Source organism: Sceloporus occidentalis, unplaced genomic scaffold (genome assembly GCF_023333645.1).
Source record: "Sceloporus occidentalis isolate IW3139 unplaced genomic scaffold, rSceOcc1.0.p SCAF_22, whole genome shotgun sequence".
NCBI classification, from domain to species: Eukaryota; Metazoa; Chordata; class Lepidosauria; order Squamata; family Phrynosomatidae; genus Sceloporus; species Sceloporus occidentalis.
In genome coordinates, this window is record NW_028317002.1 from 1,713,309 (window position 1) to 1,737,443 (window position 24,135).

Below are 24,135 nucleotides of genomic sequence, written 5' to 3' on the forward strand. Positions count from 1 at the left end.
ACCTGACCATGGTGTCTCCTACTACTTTTACGTGACACTAAGAAGACAATCTATGCACTCCAAAACTACAGATAAAAACAATGCTTGCCAAGAGCACAAAAATTCACTTGCAAAATCAACATTTCAAGGATTTACATATGTGACCAAATCGAACATTTTAAATAGGGAGCTCAGAAGCAAAAACATTAATACACCTCTTAGTACAACTCTTCAAAGAAAACATTTTATTTATTAATACGTTTGGTATGGCTGCTTTATAAAACATTCCCTAAATAGTGCCAACACTACAAGAGCTGTTAAGGACTGTAAGTCAGCTAAAACCCAAGGGTACAAAGGAGTTGTGGAACACAGGATCAAATCGATACATTTCCAGCAACCCCATAGATCAGTCTTCTCTGTATAAAGACAATGAAGTCAAGTTAGAATAACCAGTAGCTTGGGTCCTCAAAATCTGGGGGTTACAAAGCCTTTTGCCCCTAACGCACAACTTTTCTGCTTGTATACCTCTTAAGCTATGTGAAAAACTACACAAGAATACAAAGTATTCTAAAACTACCACCATCTTTTCTATGCCATCGTGATAAACTACTATGCTTCGACAAATCAAGTAGCCATTGTTTTGAAGCAAACCAGGAGACGATAAAAATGTATTATTTAAAATGTTGTTCCTTTTTCCATTGTGCAGAGCAGATGAAGATACACAGCAGTAAGCCATGAAAAAAAAGCGACTACATTGATCATGTTATTCATCTTTATGCTCCCCAATTACAGACAAAGTGTTACGGCAAACATGAATGTGGATAAGCATATTCATTTTCGTGAAACTTTCACACTGGCCTCCATATCAATTCCACTGCATGTGGCCCACTCCAGCAGCCAAGAAATACTGCCAAAATTTTATTTTTATGACCCAAAAACTATATTTGTAGCATTTTTTGCATCAGTACAATTTTCTGTACATGTAGAAGCAATTACTTGCATTGGCATGTAACAACAGGTGGAGAAATACCTTGAGGAGTGCTCACTGCTCACATTTAAAATAATGATATCTATTTGCACAAAACTGGTTTCTATATTACTCATAATGGTAAAGCAGACATTTGTATTTAAGATTATACATATCCCATCTACCTTAATCTAAAGCATATTTGTCCATCCGCTAACATTTTGCACAATTATGTATTTAAAATGTAACTGTAGCTATGACCATCACTGTAAAAAAACATATTTTCTGTTTTCGTTTCTGCTACAAAGAAATGCTCTTTGCCTTTCTACTTCAGGTGCAAAAGCAAACAACCAATGGATAGTAAACTTTAATCTCCTACGAGCATTTAAAGGGCCAATTTAAAATTTTGAATTTACTATATAAGAATGAATATTAAAGTACACTATGAGTACCTTAACATGCATTCTTCCAAAACAAAAAAGAAAAAAAAAATTGACACAGAAGTTATAGCTATGCTGCAACATCTTCCTTGTTTTTCCATAAGATTCATTTCCTTGCACGTATTGGCTGCTTAAGCTGTCAATAAGTGGCAGTAAGTACTTCCAATGAAATCAATGGGCCTATGCCCTGTAACTGATTGACAACTTAAACAGCCAATCAGAGGCAAGAAATTACAGCTCAATGAAATCCATGGGTGTATGCCCTGTCACTGATTGATAGTTTAAGCAACCATAGGTGGCAGAAAAGTGCTTCTATTGATATCAGACCCCTGCAAGGAGTGTTAAGCCATTGCTGGAGTTTACTGGAGATGAGTGCATCACATGCAGGGAGATGTATTCAGCTGAATGCATCTCCTCCAGGGCATTTTTCTAGAGAAAGGGGCAATGCATTATGGAGGTAGGTTGTAAATTGCATTTTTTAAGAAGTCTTATGTATTTTCAAATCAACTCTTCACTGGTGTCCCAGACAGATCTGATTGAGTAGGCCATACACTGTCAAGCCAAACCCCCTAGGTAACACCCAGGCGGTCTGGCCTCTGTGGTTTATCTATATAAAATGGGTCTTGAATGATTAATGTGAGACATTTTCTTTTTAACAACTTCATGGAGAACTTTACAAACAGAATCTCTCTAATTGTCTCTAAGGTTTTTTTCCTTTGCATTTTTCTGCTGTTTTATTTTATGAACTGTTTTGCTGATCTGTAATCTTTATTTTCTGTATGTCATTTGTTTCTGTATTTTTGTGCACAGCACTGTGAAACTTTTAAAATTCAGATTAAATGTTCAATTAATTGCATTTAAACTGTGTGACATACACAATCTTAAAAGCTGGTAAATGAGCTCCAGACATTGGTATCTGTACTGGGTAGCCTCTTGCTCAATGCTGCAGGGTAACCCTGCCCACTTTAGGCTCCACCTCTTTTGTCCTGGAACACGTGGAGGAAAAGTTGGCTACTATATAATCCTATCATGGCTGTGCCGTTACCATGGAGATGACCCAGTGGGACTGAACTGTCTTTTAACACACTATTTTTCAGTGTAATGGATCTCGGTACCCCGAATGGGTATATCTGCTAAAGTCAGCTTTCTCCAATACTACATCTCCTGACCCTCTCACTTATAATCGGCCTCACTACTCACTTCCCCTCAAGAAACATCAGCCAACATTAGATGCTTGAGGGTAAAATCATGAACACCATTTAATAGCAAACATAATTCTCGAGCATGCCCTCCTTTACACACAGCTCAGTATTTGCACTCAGCCCACTTCAGCCTAGTATTGCAGTCTCTAGTGAAGATTGTAAACGCAGGCAGTTCCCTGATTTCTGGCCGAAACCGGCTGGATATCAGATCTTGGCGCAAATACTGGCCATAGAGGTCTCTGTCCTGTAAGTCCTGACCTGATGGAGAGTAACACACCACGCATAAAACCTCCTCCCAAAATGCAGGCATCCCAAATCTGTGTCCACAGTCTCTGGTAATTGGGGAAACGTGGTGCTCTGCACCAGGGGAAGTAGTCTGAACGGACCCCTGTACCCATCTCCACAAAAACAGAACCCCTTCCAGTAGCCCAGGGCACAGAGGCTTATGTGGACAGGAAGGACAGTACACAGAAGAAGATGAGGAAGAACGAAGAGGAGGAGGAAAAGTGACAGTGACAGAGAAAATGTAGGAAAACATTCAGTGAGAGTGGATTAGCAAATGTGTGAGAGTGATGGGTGTTATGCTGTAGTTTATGCTGAATGTGAATGAATGTTTGTGAATGAGTGTGTGTGTGATAGCTTGGATGTGTAAGTGTGTGTGTGTTTTGGGGATAGGATGGCATAGGGAAGCTGTAATCACATTCCTATCATGCCCAGGTTCCAACATGTACTGGCTGCCTGGGCATGATAGAAGTGTGATTGCTGTTAGCAATTACCGTATTTGCTCGATTATAAGACGAGGTTTTTTTCAGAGCAAATGCTCTGAAAAATACCCCTCGTCTTCTAATCGGGGTCGTCTTCTAATCAGACCTCAAATAGAGTCTGATTAGTAGACTAAGATCCAGATCCCCCGCACCGCTGCAGGGGACCTGGATCCTCCTGTCTCACCCCCCCCCCATCATACACACTTACCGGTGCTTCCTGCTGTATTGCCGGGGCAGCGGGTTGACGTCTACGCGATCCGCGTAGACAACGTCCGCTGCAGCCGGAAGGAGGTGTGGCTAGCAGCGGGGGTTGTCTGCGTCCGTCGCGTAGACCTTCCCCGACTGTCAGAGATCTCTGATCTCTGACAGCCGGGGAAAGTATACGCGACGGACGCATACAAACCCCCGCTGCCAACTCCACCTCCTTCCGGCTGCAGCAGAAGGCGACGTCAACCCGCTGCCCCGGCTGGAAGCACCGGTAAGAGAGGGCTGAGAGAGGGGAGAGAGGAGAGAGGAGAGGGGAGGGGAGGGGAGGGGGGGGAGAGAGTGTGTGTGTGTGTGTTAGTTAAATGGGGGCATAGGGCATTTCTGGAGTGGCGTTAAGGGGGCATTTAATAGAGCACTCTGCCTCCTGAAATGCCTTATACCTCCCTATATGCCACTCTGCCCCATAATATGCATTTTAACCCCCTAAATGCCAGAATGGGATATAGGGGTATAAGGCATTTCTGGAGGCAGAGTGGCATATAGGGGGTCAAAAGGCATACCATGGGGCACAGTGGCATATAGAGGGTTAAAAGGCATATCATGGGCCACAGTGCCATATTGGTGTGGCAAGCCTGGGGGCAGATGTGCGTAACTGGGGGACAGGCTGGAAAATACAAGAAATAAAAACAAAAAAAATATTTTTCTCAATCATAGCTTTTATTAAAAAAAATAGTTTACATGAATTAACATTTACTGGTAAAACTTTTTTCCTTTAGGGTCGTCTTATATTCAGGCTTTTTCTTTTTTCCTAAGTTAATATTCAGATTTTGGGGGGTCGTCTTATAATCAGGGTCGTCTTATAATCGAGCAAATACGGTATATATATATATATATATATATATATATATATATATATATTGTAATAAGGTGCAGGGTGTTGTTGTGGAAGGGGTATACATTCCTCCTCGATTTTGCAGGGTTTTGTATGACATATAGGGCAGGCTGGTGCTCCACCCCGCAGTTTACATCCACCTGGACTGACACAGGATCCAGGCCAGGAGTTTAAGATGACTGCAATAAAGCCTGACCTGTTGGACAGAGGAAAAAAAAGAGAGAGTTGCTATGCACAAAAGAGACCATCAAAAAGGTTGGTGAGATTACGTTTTGTTTAGTTTAGACCCTGAGTAGTGAGGGACTTCTATGTTAGTAAGTCCTCAGACGAGCTAGGCTTTTGTTTATAGGGAAATTGTGTATCTGTAAATCTGTATAATCCTGTTAAAATCTGAATACATGGATTACAAACAAATGGTGGATTACCTCACCGAGACTGTGGCTTTAATACCCTAGAGGACCGTGCTGTTTGGGGCCCTGTGTGGGTGCAGGATCACAATATATATGTCACGTACAAGTAAATAGGAGACACCGTAGTCAGGTAGGACTCCAAGACAGAACAAGTTCAGACAAGCCGAGGTCAGGATTCCGGAGATCAGGATAGCCGATAAACGTAGCCGAGGTCAGGATTCAGGAGATCAGGATAAACGATAAACAAGCCGAGGTCAGGATACAGGAAAACAATGTAGTCAGGCGAGCCGAGGTCAAACACAGGAATCAGGACAGTAAACGCTATCTGGGTGCTAGCACAAGGCATAGACGACCATCAGAAGGCAAGGTGTAACAGGTCTGAGGGGTTTAAATGGAGAACCGCGGAGGAAGTCAGAATCTCCCATCAGCCCATCATGACATCACATCCGGTGTCCGTGAATCGCCACCATTTTGAGTGTGGCGAAGTTTCCCTTCATAAAGGCCTGCAGTTAGGGAGTTAGCAGTAGACGGACGCCGTGAGCCAGGAGGTCTGCCTCTCCTGCGCGGCACCTCGGAGGACGTCAGTGGAAGTGACCGTGCGGTGGAGGGGGGTCTCCCTCTCCCTCGTGGCGGCTGCTGCGGAGGTGGCCATGCGTTGGAGGGGGTCTCCATCTCCTCCGTGGTGGCTGCTGTGAAGGTGGCCGTGCGTTGGAGGGGGGTCTCCCTCTCCTCCGTGGCGGCTGCTGTGGAGGTGGCCGTGCGTTGGAGGGGGGTCTCCCTCTCCTCCGTGGCGGCTGCTGTGGAGGTGGCCATGCGTTGGAGGGGGGTCTCCCTCTCCTCCGCAGCGGCTGTTGCGGCAACGTGGGAACCGAGGACAGGTGAGTAACAGTACCCCCTCTCAGAAGGGCGCCCTCAGGGCGACCACCAGGACGAGAAGGGCGTCTGGCGTGGAAGGCACGTATCAATCGTGGTACTGAAAGGCGTGCCGCTGGTACCCAGGAACGTTCCTCGGGACCGAGTCCTCTCCACTGTACGAGGTACTGTAGACTGCCTTGTTGCCGCCGGGAATCGAGAATGGCCTGAGGGATACGACTCTCCAAACCCCTCCTGGAAGTCTCAGCAGTAGACTGCGCACCTCGGGTAAACTGGTTGCAGACTAAAGGTTTCAGCAAGGAGGCGTGAAATACCCGAGGAATACAAAGCGTTCTGGGGAGCGAGAGTTCGTAAGCCACCGGATTAATCCAACGTAGAACCGGAAAGGGCCCAATAAAACGCGGAGCCAATTTCATAGAAGGAACCCGGAGTCTCAGGAACCGCGTAGACAACCAAACCCTGTCACCGGGTTGGTACGAGGGATTGGGAGACCGCTTCTTGTTGGCCTGTCTCTGCTGGAGCTGAGCAGCACGTTCCAGAGCGGAGTGAACAGAGGCCCAGGTGGCACGGATGGAAGAGAGTCTCTCCTCCAGATCTGGAACAGGCGAAACCGGTAAAGTCCCTGGGAGAGACTGCGGGTGGAGGCCATAAAGGCAGAAAAACGGAGAAATCCTGGTAGCCTCCTGGAGCGTGTTGTTCCTCGCAAATTCAGCGAACGGCAGTAGATCGACCCAGTCATCCTGGTGGTCATTAATAAAGAGGCGCAAGTACTGCTTACTGCTCTAGGTGTTGATTAGTCCTCTCAACCAGGCCGTTCGTCTGAGGGTGATACGCCAAGGAAAAAGCCAAGGTGATTCCCAAGGACTTAGTAAAGTCACGCCAGAATCTAGCAACAAACTGGGTACCTCTGTCCAACACAATCTCAGACGGTACTCCGTGCAGGCGAACGATGTCCCGGATGAGCACATCCGCCAAAGTAGAAGCGTTGGGAAGCTTCTTAAGCGGGATAAAATGCACCATTTTTGAAAAGCGGTCAACCACCACGAGAATCACGGTATGGCCCTTCGAAGGAGGCAGCTCGACAATAAAGTCCATGGAACTGAGGGACAAGGAAGCGGCCGAAGCAAGCAGACTTGTTGGCAGCGCATTTGGTGCATGAGTGGACGAAGGCTGTAGTGTCCCTGCCCCAGTGGGGCCACCAAAAAGCTCGAGAAATCAGGTCCTTGGTCCCGAGGTTCTAGCGCCGTGAAGCGTGCGTAGCACAAGGGTGCGTAAGCTAGAAGGCACAAATAGTTTCCCAGGAGGTAAGGAGGGCGGAGCTTGTCCTTGAGAGCGAGAAATACGATCCAGCAGGGGAGTATACCCGCGTAGATGAATGGCAGCGATGACCTTGGCAGGGGGAATAATGGGTTCAGGTTCCCCATTCTCCTCCTCTGGTCGTGTGTGCATATGGGACAATACATCCACCTTGGTGTTCTTAGAGCCTGGACAATATGTCAACACAAACGGAACTTGGGAGAGAAACAAGGCCCATCTAGCCTGGCGCGGATTGAGGCATTTAGCAGATTCCATGTATTGGAGGTAGGTACAGAGGCTCCCTCCAGCAGGTGACGCCACTCCTCCAAAGCCAGGATGACAGCCAATAACTCCTTATTCCCGATGTCATAGTTCCTCTCAGCCGCAGAAAAGTGCAGAGAGAAGTACCCACAAGGGTGCAGCGGTCCGCTGTATGATGCGCGTTGAGAGAGAACGGCACCAACCCCAGATTCCGAAGCATCTACTTCCAGGACAAACGGTAGATGCGGATCGGGATGCCATAGCACCGGGGCAGACGTGAATCTCTCTTTGAGAATAGTGAATGCAGACACTGCCTCCGAAGACCACTCCGCGACTTTGGCACCTTTCTTTGTCAAGTCCGTTAAGGGTGCAACGATCTTGGAGTAGTTACGAATAAAACGCCGATAATAGTTGGCAAATCCAAGGAAATGTTGAAGAGCCTTGAGGCTCACGGGCTGCGGCCAGTCCTTGATTGCTTGAACTTTAGATGGATCCATGTCGAACCCCTCAGGAGTGATAATGTACCCCAAAAACGTCACTTTGCGAGTCTCGAAGACGCACTTCTCTAATTTAGCAAACGGTCCGTGTTGCCGAAGACGGGACAGTACACGACGGACCTGTTCGCGATGAGAAGGCAAGTCTGTAGAGTAAATGAGGATGTCGTCTAAATAGACCACGACAAACTTCTGGAGGAAATCTCTGAGACAGTCATTGATAAAGTCCTGAAACACCGCCGGGGCGTTGCATAATCCGAACGGCATAACTAGATACTCATAGTGTCCGGAACACGTATTGAATGCAGCTCTCCACTCATGACCGGCACGGATACGGACAAGGTTATAAGCCCCACGAAGATCCAGTTTAGTAAAGATCGTAGCCCCTCGTAACCTGTCGAATAGTTCGGAGATGAGGGGAATCGAGTAGGAGTTACGTCTTGTGATCTTATTCAATCCTCTGTAATCAATGCACGGTCTCAACTCTCCATTCTTCTTCTTAACAAAAAAGAACCCAGCACCAGCAGGAGATGTAGACCGACGGATGAACCCACGCTTGAGATTCTCCTCGATGTAGGTCTCCATAGCCTTGGTCTCAGGAACGGATAGCGGATATACCCGGCCTCTGGGCGGCATAGTACCTGGAAGGAGATCAATCGGGCAATCATACGGTCTGTGTGGGGGCAACTTCTCTGCCTCCCTCTTGTCATAGACATCCGCAAACTCCTGGTATTGTCTGGGAAGAGCTGTAGTAACGGTCTCCGAGTCAGAGGACATAATGGCCAGTTTGACTGGTTTGATGCAATGCTCCTCACATGTTCGACTCCAAGAGGTAATCTCTCTAGTAGTCCAATCGATGGTGGGATTGTGCGTCTATAGCCACGGAAAACCCAGAATGACTGGAGTAGAGGGAGAGCAGATAACCAGGAACTGAAGCGTCTAATTATGAATCATGCCCACGGAGAGTGTCACTGGTGTAGTGATATGGGTGACCTGGGCAGGATGAAGAGGTCTGCCGTCAATGGCCTCGAGTCTCACAGGAATGTCCTTAAGCGTTGTGGGAATACGCTGTTGGTCACAGAAACCGGCATCGATAAAGTTCCGAGCAGCACCCGAATCCAGGAAGGCCTCTGTGCAAACAGACCCCGCAGGCCAGGACACCCGAGTGTTACTTGTGTCAGAGGACATACCCAGCACACCCAAAGCAGGTCCTCTGAACCACTCTAGGTGCTGGCGTTTCCCAACTTCTTAGGACAAGAACTTGCCCAATGTCCTGCCGTGCCGCAGTACAAACAAAGCCCCTCTCGGTGTCTCCTGGACCTCTCATGCCATAGGTGGTGGTATGAACTGGGGAACAGCACGCACAAGATGACGAACTCCTCTGTCACGTGCTTTCAAGCCGTCCCGCTGTGCCTGTCGCTCGTGGAGTCGAAGATCAATCTGTGTGATGTAAGCTATTACAGAGTCTAGGTCAGACGGTAGATCTCGAGCAGCAATCTCGTCTTTTAAAGTCTCTGATAGCCCGTGCAAAAAGGCTGCAATCAGTGCTTCATTAGTCCAATCCACTTCAGCCATTAGGGTGCGACATTCTATAGCATAGTCCATCAGAGAACGTTCCCCTTGGCGAATATTGAAAAGAGAGGATGAAGCAGTTGAACTCCTGCCTGGAACGTCGAATACAGAACGTAGTGCAGACACAAATTCGGAGTAGGAACGAACCACCGAAATGTCTCTCTCCCACAGAGGTGAAGCCCATGCCAGGGCCTTGTCGGTCACGAGCGAAATTACTTATCCCACCTTAGCCCGGTCAGAAGCAAAGGCATAAGGAGAAAGTTCGAAATGAATTTCTCATTGGTTAAGGAAACCACGACAAGCAGTAGGATCTCCTCCATAACGTTGTGGCGGCGGAAGGTTCGTAGGAGCATTAACCATGGAGACTGGAGCCGGAAGGGAGGCTGGCGGAGGTGCTACTACTGGAGAATGCGCTGGTAATCCGGGATCAGTGCGCTGAAGGAGGATCTGGAATGCCTGGGTAAACTGATCCAGACGATGATCCATCTCATCCAGCCGAGCCTCACACGGACCTTGAAGTCCCACCGAAGCGGGTCTCATGATGGCCGTGAGCCAGGAGGTCTGCCTCTCCTGCGCGGCACCTCGGAGGACGTCAGCGGAAGTGACCGTGCGGTGGAGGGGGGTCTCCCTCTCCCTCGTGGCGGCTGCTGCGGAGGTGGCCGTGCGTTGGAGGGGGGTCTCCCTCTCCTCCGTGGCGGCTGCTGTGGAGGTGGCTGTGCGTTGGAGGGGGGTCTCCCTCTCCTCCGTGGCGGCTGCTGTGGAGGGGGCCGTGCGTTGGAGGGGGGTCACCCTCTCCTCCGCAGCAGCTGTTGCGGCAACGTGGGAACCGAGGACAGGTGAGTAACAATATACATATATATATATATTATTATATTATTATTATATTTATTATATTATATTTTTTGTCCAATTTTGGCGTGTTAACCACACTTTTATTAAAAGTGAATAACACACCATAATTGGACCAAAAAATTCAATAACAATATTAATATATATATATATATATATATATATATATATATGATTTCTAACAGCAATCACACTCCTATCATGCCCAGGCAACCAGTACATGCTAGAACCTGGGCGTGATAGGAGTGTGATTGCTGTTAGCAATCATATATATATATTAATATTGTTATTTAATTTTTTGGTCCAATTATGTCCAATATATGCTGGTTTTTGCAGCAATTTTTTTTCTGGGGGGTGGGGTTGCAGCATTTTACACTTCACCCCAGGCAGCACAATGTCTTGGGCCGGCCCTGCCTATCATACAAACATTTATGTTCAAAACACAAACTGTCACGGACTGGGTCCAAACAGATAACTGAAAGGACCCAGTGCGCCCGAAGATTGTATGCAGGAGTCACAGTGGAGTAGTGGAGTTTGGACAGGGCCTGGTTTCAGGGTGACCACACTCACCCAGGTGTTGAGCACCTAGGGTTGTGCAGCCAAACACCAGCGCCCTGATAAGGCACATAAGAGACAAACAAACATGAATACAGAAACTAGCCTAAGACTGTTTGATAATAATTGGAGATTCCGTCACATGATATGGCCATAGTATGCTTAGCCCACCACTACGCCAAAGTACTCCAATGACGGTGGGTCCTAACGCTAATCCCTGCTGACAGTGGTACGAAACAAACCAAACATGTAAACCAAACACATAGCACTGAGACATACCTTAGACTGAAGACTGAGACAAACAGAACACACAGGTGGGGCACACCTTATAAAGGAAACAGAGCTGAAGCAAAGAGCTGAAGCAGAAGCAAGGAATGGAAGATCAGAACAGAGCAAAAGGAAATCCAGGAAAGGATCGAAGCAAAACAGGGAAACTGAAACAAGACAGATATGCAGCTCCGCAGCCAGGGCAGAACGTGACACAAACCGAATCTCTGCCCTTTTCTATTTTCTCCCCATTTTATTATCTCTCTCCCATTTCTACCCATTTCTCTTCTTTCTCACTATCTCTCACCTTTCTCGGCTCCTATTTTTATTTATCTCCCTAGTTTCTCCATATCTCTGACATTACTCATTATCTCTATTTGTTCTCTTTATTTCTCCCACTTTTCTTATCCTCTTCCTATTTATCTCTGCCCTTTCTTTTTATCTTTGTTCTCTTTATCTCCCAACCTCTGTGTCTTTATCTCTCTTTTCTGCCTTCATCTGCTCTTTTTTATGTCTCCTCCTTTTCTTTGATCACACTTTTTCATTCTCATCTCTCCCATTTGTTATCTCTCAACCTTTTACCATTTATTCTACAGTATACTATCTATCTCTCTCTTTCTTTCCATCCAGGCCTCCATCGTGGTAAGCACAACCTCAATGCTGAGTGCTGGTAGATTATATCCCAGCCTTGGTTTTCACTGATTCCCTCAAAATACTGCTGTCGATAAAGTCAGCAGTGTGGTCAGGCGCACCTCTGGTTATAGGGAGATCCATGATGCCCCCAACATGCCCTGTTCCTCCAGTGGCAGGTATTCCAGAGGAATAGAAGTGGCACCCACGGCTGATCTGTTTTAGGCCAGCGCTTACCTTAACTATAGGTACTATAGTACTGCCCTGGACCCTGGTACACTCCTCTGCTGTGTGGAGAGGTCTGGTGAAAAGTAGTCTTCATGGAAGACTTGCAGCCATACCACTGACAAGGAATCAAAGCCAAGCCACTCAACTATTCACAAAAACACAGTAATTGGGGTGCAGAAAAATGGCAGCAGGTGGTTTGAACTGATGAATCAAAATTTTAAGTATTGTCATGTCATTAGCAAAAGGCAGTACAAGAATGGCAACAGTGAAGCATGGTGGAGATTCCTTGCAAATCTGGGGCATTTCTAAAAATGGAGTTGGGTATTTGGTCAGAATTACTGGTCTTCTCAATGCTGAGAAGTACACGCAGATACTTATCCATCATGGAATACTATCAGGAAGGCATCTGATTGGCCCTAAATTTATGCTGCACCATGACTATGACCCCAAACATACAGCCATAGTCATTAAGAACTATTTTCAGTGTAAAGAAGAACAAGGAGTACTGGGAGTGATGGTATGATCCCTACAGCCCCTTGATATCAACAGTATTAGGTCTGTGAGTGGTCACACCAAATAATTATAGAGAGAGACCCATGTTAGTCAAGATGTACATGTATATGATCCCTTGATTCTGTATGTTTTGTTGTTGGTTCACATACATGTACATGTATGCATTCTCTCATGTTACAGGCCAAACTTTTATTTATCTAAAGATACCTGCATGAGTTTTGTTTAACAATGCCATCATTACCACACACTCCCTCTACCCTCAACTTCCAAATTGGCACAGCAGCTAAAATAATTTACAACCACCTTAAACTGCTGTGACCTGTACCTTATCAATCTGATTCCAAAAACAATTAAAATTATAAAATCAATTAAAAGAAATGTTCCTCAAACCACACTTTGCTACACCCAAACTCAAAACATAGAAGTGGTTATTGTTAAGCGATAACATCAACTTTGTAGAAGAACTCCTAAGCATAACTATAAAAGATGACTTTTTTATTTTGTATGCTTTTTTACATCTAGTATTTATTGCATTATATGTATTTAAATGGTTTTAATGAAGGTCCTAGACTAAACAAAGAAATGGGGAATTGTAGTTTTTGAAAAATAGTCAAAATGTTCTAAGCAGAACCTAAAACCCTTTTTATGTCTATACTTGTTAGGTGATTGCTTTCCTGTAAGTATTTTCATGCAAACATTTAAAATTATACTAGTAGCATAATATATGTGTGTTCCCTCAAATAGTTTTCTCTAACCTCCATGAATGAGACACCAAATCAGAAAAAGAACATGAAGCAGACAGTTATATGTACATGACCTTAGTATCTACCCATTCCACATGATTCAGCTTGAAGCATTGAACCAAGCACTAATATATGATAATTTTATTTTAATATGATACTTGGATTGTCAGTCACTACTCAGCTATAGCTTACCTGATTCCCAAGCATCTCCATAAATTCAAACCTTATGATTCAGTTCAGTGTCCCTGAACCATCATAAATGGGATTTTGTAAATATGTATTGTAAGCCATTTTGAATGATATATAATGAAATAAATATAAATGTATATAATTTATATATAAAAACAAACAAAGACATAGACACAATGTATGACCAAAAGTCCAGTACGTAGACACCCCTAATTATTGAGATTAGGTGCCACACTCATTGCAAAGAAGAGGCATAATGGTCTGGGGCTGTGTTTCAGGGTTCGGGATAGGCCCCTTAGTTCTAGTAAAGTAAAGATAATGCTGCAGCATACAAAGACATTCTAGACAATGCTATGCTTTCAAATTTGTAGCACCCGTTTGGAGAATGTTCTTTCCTGTTTCAGCATGTCTGTGCCCCAATGCACAAAGTAAGGTCCAAAGCAAGCAAAACATATTTCTACAGTTTTATTATTGCGAAGCAAAATATGTATGGGGGGAAAAGGCTTTAGCCTGTTGATGGTCAATACTAGACTTCACTTTACATGTTTTATGCCAGTTAGTTGCGTAAACAATGCCCTTACAAGTATCAGACTTGATTAATAGGCGTTTGGGGCCCATGCATACAGCCCCATCCTATCCAATCCAAGGACAGGGAGAGCTCCAGGAGGTAAGCTCTTGGAAGCTCCCAGAAATGCTCGCAACACAAAGATAAACAATAAATTATTATTAATAACCTCCTGTGCATTATTTATATATACAAATCATTGGGTCAGCTTGGAGTACAATTCTAAATATAAACCAATCACCATAACAACCAACAGATTTTTTCTTAAGATTTTTCCACATTTATTATTTATTTATTTATTTTTTAAAAAAAGAATTGTTCTTTATAAATATGACTCATTGAATTATACACGAAACCTTATAGGTATTCCCGTGTTCACCCATAATTTCATAATACCATAATTACCCCACTTATAAAATAGCCGGTACTGTAATTATTCAGAGAAATAGAACAAAATCCATAATACATGTTGTTTTCATTGCCTTGTAATATTTGATCTTTTATTTAAGATTTCTAGCTTTCCTCATCATTTTTTTACTGGAAGCACAGTCTGTTCTTTAATAATTCTGTCACAGTCAGATTTAGTAATGAAAAAAGTCTTGCTCTATTGTAATGTAGCAGTGACAGTGTTTCACATATAATACACACAATATTAAAATTGTTACTGGGCTATTAATAATGTGTTAACAGCCTACTGCAGTAATGTAAGTAGGTAAGAAACATAAATCATTTTGCTATTTCAGTTATGATGTTTTATATCCTGGAGAAGTTACATGTCACGTTTTACAGAAATTTCCAGAAGCTTTTAGTGCAGTTAGTGTGCTTCAATCTTTCCCCAGATCAGAATGAAAAGCAATGAAGTGTCAAATGCTTTTAGCTCTGTTCCACATAAGATAACTTCTCAAAGGCATTGATAGTTATATGGGACACCAGAAAAGGGAACAAGGACGCATGCATTTCCCGCTCTGTGGCTGTAATGAGACAATGCTCTTGGGAAACAAGTGATTAAGCAATCATTTTCATGAGCCTTGAAAACTCTGCCTTGTAAAAAGTACATTAATTCAGAGAATAAAGTAGAAAATGTATAATCCAAGATAGGAGGCAAAGTTAGCTGTGTGTAATGTCTTGGCAATGGCAGTTGGTCGGGAGAGAAGACTACTAAATTCATTTCTTATCCCTGTATACTAGTGCCATTTTTAGAAACCACAGAGATAGTACTATGTTAGCTGTTAACAAAATCTGTACGGCTATATGGTTGTAGAAAATATTTCTACAGCAAATACAGCCAATCTCTCATGCAAATGTAGGTTCAGGAATATGCAATGGAACATATGCCTCAAATCAGAACAGTAATAACTTATTTGTATGACCTGAATTGGGGAGAAATGTTTCTTATATAAACAGTTTCTGAAAAACAGTTTGCAATCATTTCTAATCCTAAATGAACTAATTTTCTAAGATCTTCCTAGTTGACCAACTATGGCAGGTTTAAATGCATATTTTAACAAGCATTGGAAATCTTGCAGGTTATAGACAAAGAATCAGATTCAGACTTTTTTTGCAACAAATTACACGTGAGCTTTAATTACATGCACAACGATGTGGATATGCTCCATAGGAAGTCTTTTAGTTCACAATGCTTTAGTAGCAAGGAAATCAGTTGGCTATTTCGGGTAACTGAAATGCTGTCAGATAAATTTTTGTTCAAAACATTTTTCCCTGTTGACTAATGAATGTTTCGTCTATCTGATGTATGCCCCACTTGCAACGACAAATCTTAATCTCAAATCACACAGCTTAATTTGTTTAAAACTTTTTGGGTCAGCCCTAACACAGAATCATAATGTAATGTTATAAAATAGAGCCCTTTAGGAAGATAAAACTAAATTCATAATAACCCCAAAGAAGTAATTTAAACATTGCTGAGAAATTGCATCCAATTGCTGTTGGATGTACAGTAACAAGAATGCCAGTAAAGGCTGCAAACAGGCGTCAATTAAATTATGACAAACTTTTAAATACATTAGTTTAAAAAATACATAATTTACCAGCATAGTTGCCAAAATAGCACATACGTAATCCTTTATTTTAAGGGGTGCATGCAATTTAATACATTGCTAATGCTTCTGGAATTGTACAGGTTAAGCTGTTTAACACTGGGTTTTTTGTTGGTTTTTTTTTAACTTAAAATGACCTATATCTATTTTAAAAGTTCAGAAATGTTATTCTGTTGTCAATGCCCTATGATTGTTCAACAAAATTCCAATTATATTTTTCCCTCTTTGTTGTGTTATCAGATTTTGTCTATATCCCCTGCAGTAACAGAGCTGGAGCTAGTCTGAAAGTATGAAATAGAATGAAGCGGAAAAAAGATCAAAGAGCGTAGTATCTCTGTGTATTATATAAATATTTACAATCCTCACCAGAATCACATAACAAAATGCTTAAAATACAAAGCAGTTTATCTAGGTGGGGAAATAAATATCAGTTATTTTTTTGTCAGTTTTATACAGTTTGCTGCTGTCTTTATATATGAATCTCTCACACCCCTAGTGGCCCTCTGTTTACCATTAAGAATAAAATATAATCAGGGATATCATTCTCCCTATGATGCATATGCACCTAAAACCCTCTCCTTGCCAGAACTGGTTCTTACATGGGTCTGGGTGGGTCCAGGGGGCATTTTGACAGGGCAGCAATGTGCATGGGTGGATCAAGGGGAAGGGGAAGAAGGCCAACAGCAGGCTTCACAAGTAGGGATTAAGAGGTATGTTCTGAGTCCCAGACATACCTCTTTATGCCCCTAGTTGCCAGATAGGAGGAATATTTCAACGGGGCCATATAACATTATGTGGGAGTAGGGCAGCAGCAAACTGCATGGAAGCCAAGCTGAAGACAAGGTTGCTTGTGGCTGCCTGGATTTATGTATGTCTGGGTATGTTAGCATGTGTGTCTGGGAATGTTAGCATTTTGGTATGTATGTGTGTGTTTCTGGGTATGTTAGTATGTGTGTCTGGGTTTGTGTGTGTGTCTGTCTGGATTTGTGTGTGGGTACATGTGTGAGAGTGTATCTAGTTTTAAAATGTGCATGGCTGCGAGTGGTGTGTATGGTAAAGTGTAGATTATATGGCTGATAGGTGTGTGTATGGTAGAGTGTGTTTTGTGTGATTGAGAATGGTATGTATTGTAGAGTGTTATTTGTGTGATTAATAGCGGTGTGTATGGTAAAGTGGAGTTTGTGTGCACATACATACTCCTTTCTCTTTCTCAAGAAGCTTTTTCATCTTCTATGACAACAACCTTTCAGTGTATTCTTGTAACGCCATAAGCCAGCAAAAATCATGAACAGGACACAGTTTACATGATTAAGTAATTATTTCTAGGAAGAGTTTGAGCATTTAACAGTACTAGGGACTATATTTCTAATGCTGCATTTAGGCACCGCACCTTCAAATTGTGCTAATACAAAATCATTCTGAACAGTAGCTATTTTTTTACATAAAAAAAACCCATCAGTTTCCAAAACAGTATGGTAAAATCGTAATATTTTAGTCTGCAAAGTCATGTTAATGGTCTAATCTATTTCTATTGCTTTAAGATGCTAGCATTTTAGAAAGTAACAATGTTTCTAAAGCACTCCAGTGTGTGATACTGTCTTTCTATTTCACCTCATTCATCATAGTTATGGAAGTCATGTTGTTAGAAAGTGTCAAGTTAACTGCTGCATTCTCACTGCAGATTATGATAAATATCACACTTTAATCATTACAAGGCACAAGTATGTGGTGACATTTGCAGTAAAACAACTGGAAGAGTAAGTGAATGAGCAACTATATGAAATTTACCTAGTGCAGTCTAATCTATTCACAGGCAGTAGAGATAAATTTAGCCCAGCAAGACAAATCAGTCTTGATCTCAAAATTACATAAAGTATTTTTTCTCTAAACCCCTGGCGACACCATAACAATATGCATAATATCAACCAATGTACAGATCCTATGAACCTTTTAGGAATAAGTGGGCAACAATAATAAAATAAAAGATGTCTCCTACATACTTACATTTGAAAAAAATACGCTCAAAATGTTAGTGTTTTATTTAGGTGTAAATCATTTTTTAGAAAGAAATCACCCTAAGGCCAATAAAACATTAAAAGTTAAGCAATATATAGCTCTTGTTGAATATATTAAAAGTCCAAGAATACTGCATGTCAAAGGTGCCATATTCACATGCATCTGGCGGCCAAAGACAAAAGGATGCATGATTCCTTATGATCCCTTAAAAGTATGTGGACACCCCTCCTAATTAATGAGTTTGAGTGTTTCAGCCAAACAGTTGCTAACAGATGCCTAAAATTAAACACTTAATTTTCTCCGTAGACAAACATAGAATGGGTTGTACTAGAAAGCTCAGTGACTTTAAACATGGTGCTCTCATATGATACCACCCTTGACACAGGTTAGTTAGTGAAATTTCTGCCCTTCTAGATCTGGAAGTCTCTTGAAGTAACAACATCTCAGTCATGACGTGGTAGGCTATGCACACTCACAGTGCAGGGCTACAAAGTTTTGATATCACCTGTCCTCTGTAGCATCTTAGAAACAAAGACAAATAAGAAAGAATAGCCATTTGTCCTATCTAGTCTGCCCATTTCTTCAGATGTTTAATCTTGTCTTAGAATTAGGATAGCTTTATGCCTTTTATGCATATAAAAATTACTTTATTGTATACAATCTTTCAGTTCTGATTTCACTTTCATTTGACTTCCACCCTCCCCCTTGCTCATTACTGCTCACTACACTCACAAACTGCTTCTGGAAGCAAAAATAGAACAAGCACTGTGTTCCAGGAGCTTTATGAAATGGGTTTTCATGGCTGAGCAGCTGCAAAGATCACTATATTCAATGCCAAGGGTTGGCTGGAGTAGCATAGAGCACACCACCACTAGACTCTGGAGCAGTGGAAACTTGTTCTCTGGAGTGATGAATCACCCCTTAATTTTTGATGATATAATTTTGGCAGATGGTTTTACAAGATGGCAGGAGGAGGCATAATGGTCTGGGGCTGTTTTTCATTATTGGTGCTATCCCCCTCATTTCCAGTGAAGGGTAATGCCAATACTACAGCATACAAAAACATTTTAGACAATTATACACTTCTCCCTTTGTGGTACCAGTTTGGGGAAAGCCCTTTAATGTTCTAGCAGGACTATGTCCCTGTCCACAAATACATGGTTTGTCGAGTTTGGTGGGGATGAACCTAAGTGGCCTGTACAGACCCCTCATCCTAACCCCATTTAATCCTTTTGGAATTAATTAGAACACCAATTACGAGCAAGGCCTTCTCATTCACCATCATAAAAGCTCTTTTGGCTAAAGGGGCACAAATTCCAATAGACACACTCCAAAATGTGTCTTGTTGGAAAGCCTTCCAGGAGAGTGGAGGCTGTCATAGGTGCAAACTGGGGGTCAAATCCAATGTTTTAGGAATGGGATATCCACAAAGCTCATATAAGTGTGTCAGAAGCAGTACTTATCCATGCGGACACACCATCTTCTGCAGCACTCCGTGATTCTCAAGATCTGCAGTGAGATAGGTAAAGGTCCTTTTTTCATCCTGACTCTGTCCCACATTGTGAACCATCAGCTGCTGGAAACATCCACTGAGTCTCTGTGATGCAAGTTAAAGGGGTCAGTACCTAACTTCGATGGAAGAGCTCCAGTGACATCTGGGATACTATTTAACACGCTGACACCACGTCTCTAGAGGAGCAGGCTCGGTTTAAGCTCTCCCTCCAACCGGCTTAAAGTCAATCAAGGGAGCGGGAGGTCTGTTAATACAGACCTCCGATCCTGCTCCCTTGCGACACGTGCGGCAACTGATGCTGTACGTCGGAATTTGCTGTCATATCCCGGCGAACAACACTGAAGCCACGCCCACCACCTTCCGTAATCACTGCACCAGAACGACAGGACACAGAAGAAGAAGAGCCAAGAGCAGGAGGGAAAGTGACAATGACAGAGAAAAGGTAGGAAAACATTCAGTGAGAGTCGATTAGTAAGCGTGTGAGAGTTATGGGTGTTATGCTGTAGTTTATGCTGAATGTTTGTGAATGAGTGTGTGTGTGATAGCATGGATGTGTAAGTGTGTGTGTGGGGGGGGTAGCATTGCATAGGGAGGCTGTAATCACATTCCTAGCATGTACTGGCTGCCTGGGCATGATGGGAGTGTGATTGCTGTTAGCAATTATATACCGTATTTGCTCGATTATAAGACGACCCCGATTATAAGACGACCCCTCAAATTTTGGATCTTATTGGGGAAAAAAAGAAAAGGCCTGAATATAAGACGACCCTAATGGGAAAAAAATCAAAACCACTGTTTTTGTGTTTTTTTCTTTTTTCTTTCTCACCTGTCAGTGGGAATAGCAGATCTATATGTCCCATCAACATGTCCCATCAACTTGTCCCATCAACATGTCCCATCAACATGTCCCATGCTCCTCAGTCACGCTTAAAGGGGTCTGGGAATCATGGGAAATGTAGTTCACTAGGTTGTGCCCCTAATTGAACCAGCTATGCAAATCATTCCTACCTGACAGTCTATGCTCCTCTTCACAAATTGTGAACAGGAGCACAGACTGTCAGGCAGGACTGATTTGCATAGAATCATAGGCACAAAACGTAAAAAACGAAGCTGGGTCAGGTGAGAACAGCGCGACCCACGTGACCCACGCATCTGTTATGGTCACAGCTTCCGATTCGGCCGCATCGGAGGATGCTGAAGCCGCGGATTACGGAGGCGGCGGCTGCTGCCGCGGATTACGGAGGCGGAGGCGGCCGCGGATACGGAGTCGGCGGCTCCCGCGAATACAGAAACGGCGACGGCTGCCGCGAATACAGAAGCGGCGGCGGCTGCCGTGAATACAGAAGCGGCGGCGGCGGCGGCAGCTGCCGCGAATACAGAAGCGGCGGCGGTGGCTGCAGCTGATACGGCGGCGGCGGCTGCCGATGGAATTGTGAGGTATCGTGGGGGATGATCTGAGGCCTGATTACAAGACGACCTCGATTATAAGACGAGGTCGGTTTTTCAGAAGTTTTTTTCTGGAAAAAACCTCGTCTTATAATCGAGCAAATACGGTATATTGTATTGTATAATATTTTTTATTGTACAGAAAAATTCAATAACAATATTAATATATATATATATATTATTGCTAACAGCAATCACACTCCTACTCCTATCATGCCCAGGCAGCCAGTACATGCTAGAACCTGGGCATGATAGGTGTCACGTTCTACCCAGGCTGCAGAGCTGCATATCTCTGTCTTGCTACAGTTTCTCTGTTTTGCTACATTCTATTCCTGGATTTCCATATGCTCTGTTCTCATCTTCCATTCCTTGCTTCTAGTTCTGCTCTTTGCTTCAGCTCTTTTTCCTTTATAAGGTGTGCCCCACCCGTTATCTTTGTCTCAGTCTGCAGTCTAAAGGTATGTTTTTAGATTTCATGTTTGGTTTGTTTAGTAAGCAGGGTTTAGCGTTAGGACCCACCGCCATTGGAGTACTTTGGCGTAGTGGTGGGCTAAGCATACTATGGCCATAAGATGTGACGGAATCTCCAATAGTTATCATATAGTCCTAGGCTAGTTCCTGTATTTATGTGTGTCAGTCTGTGATGTAACCTGTGGGGTGTCCGGTCCTGTATCCCCGGTAGAGGGGTGTCCTGTCCTGTATCCCCGGTACAGGGGTGTCCTGTCTTGTATCCCCGGTAGAGGGGTATCCTGTCTTGTATCCCCGGTAGAGGGGTGTCCTGTCTTGTATCCCTGGTAGAGGGGTGTCCTGCAGGGGCGGGCTGGGTCGGGAGGCAGGGGGGTAATTGCCCCCCAGGCCGCCCTGAATCTACATTAAATGGCCGCGCCACGACAGGGCCATCTTTAATGCCAGCAGCATCCGCGGTTGGCCAGCCGAACTGGCCGGCACACCGAGATGCCATTGTAGCCGATGTGGCTGCGAGTCTTAAAGCGGCGGTAAGACACGCTGGCCGCTTTAAAATCATTAAGCGGCCAGCTTGCCTGCACAGTGCCGCACAGTGTCCTGTTCGATGTGACTCCGCCCCCTTGAGAGACACGTCACATTGTCAATGTGATGGGCCGCTCAAGGGGGCGGAGTCACACGGAACAGCTCCTCGTGACAGCTAGAGGAGCATGATGGAGGACAGCAGAAGTGAAGGATGACAGCAAAAATGTAAGTATTAAAAAGAATAAAAAAATAGTTGGGGTAATAGGCAGAAGGGGAGCCATATTCAAAGGGGGGTCTGCATGGGTCAACAATTAAATACAAAATGGGGGTGGCTAGGGGGTATAAGTACACAAGAGGGTGGTTGGGGCACCACATAAATCAATACACAAAGTTGGGGGTGGGTGGCTGGGTTCAATATACATGGGTCATTAACAATGCAAAGGGGGGCATCAATACACAAGGGAGGGGGGCTGGCTGGGGACATCACATAAATCAATACACAAGGGTGTTGGGACATAATGTACAATGGGGGCTGGCTGGGGGCGCAAATCCACATGGGGCAATACACAAAGGGCATAATGTACAAAGTGGGGCTGGCTGGGTGCACATATCCACATGGGGCAATACACAAGGGTGTGGGGGGGGATACATTAAAACCAAAGGGGGGGCTGGCTGGGGAATCAATACACGAGGGGGGAAAACAAACAAACAGCAAACCAGTGTGGAAAGCATTTTGGACGTGGGTGTCAGTGTGGCAGAGCCTGTCCTGGTGTGTGTGTGTTTGGATATCGGTGTGGCAGAGCCTGTCCTGGTGTGTGTGTGTGTGTATATATATATATATATATATATATATATATATATATATATATATATATATATATATGTGTTTGGGTGTCGGTGTGGCAGAGCCTGTCCTGGTGTGTGTTTGGTTGTTGATGTGGCAGAGCCTGTCCTGGCGTCTGTGTGTTTGGCTGTCTGTGTGGCAGGGCCTGTTCTGGTGTGTGTCTGGGTGTCGGTGTGGCAGAGCCTGTCCTGTTGTGTGTGTGTTTGGGTGTCGGTGTGGCAGAGCCTGTCCTGGTGTGTGTGTTTGGGTGTCGGTGTGGCAGAGCCTGTCCTGGTGTGTGTGTTTGGGTGTTGGTGTGGCAGAGCCTGTACTGGTGTCAGGGCGGGCTGTTTGGGGACAAAATTGGCTCACGCTGGGCTGTTTGGGGACAAAGTTGGCTCACTCTGGACTGTAATTTGTTAATGTTATCTTGATGCTTATCTTTTTTGTTACAAAGATTAGCTGTTTTTTAATGTATTAAACATAATTTTTTTTACTCCCACTCCCATCACATTACATCAATATGCGTTAGAAAATCAGGAAAAGATGGGCATGGATGGTGTGGTGATTCGGTGGCACAACGGGCCACTTGACTAGACTTGCCCCCCTAGGCCTTAGGCTGCCAGCCCTCCCCTGGTGTCCTGTCTTGTATCCCCGGTAGAGGGGCATCCTGTCCTGTATCCTCGGTAGAAGGGCATCCTGTCCTGTATCCCCGGTAGAGGGGTGTCCTGTCCTGTTCATGTCGGATCTTGAGTATTCCTTGTCTTGTTTCCTGTTGTGCCCTGTATATTGTATATCTTGTCTGGTTATGTTTCTTGCCTGGTCTCCCTGTGAGTGTGTGTGTGGGGGGGTGCCACGTACAGGATCCGCCCCAGGTGCCAAATACTCTAGGTACGCCCCTGCTTAGTTCTCTTTAGGTTTGAGTTGGCGATCGTATTTGGACTCCATCTTATGGACTGCTCTCTGGCTCTTTGTACATTCACCTGTTCCTTGTACAATATTCCATATTTGGGACATCTTAACCTGATGCTGTCCCTGACTTGTACTAGACTTTTCATTTGGAACTGCTTATCTGTTGCTGGCCTCGACCTACACTTTAACAATGCATATAAACTATTAACTTGTTGCTGTCCCTGCCCTGTCCTATGCATCTTGTCTAACTGCTCAAGGTTGTGGCTTAATTGACTCTCTTGGTCGCCTTGTAAACACTTACAGAACAAGCGACTGTTCTGCAAAAGGGTTTCCGGTCTTTCAGATTAAGGTAGGCTCAAGAGTTTCGTTCTAACAGGCTGACAAAGTGTGATGGTTAGATGTCTACATACTTTTGGTTTAACATGCCATGAGTTTAAAAGATACTCAAACAGTACCACATAGTAGTATTCTCAGATTCCAAAGTT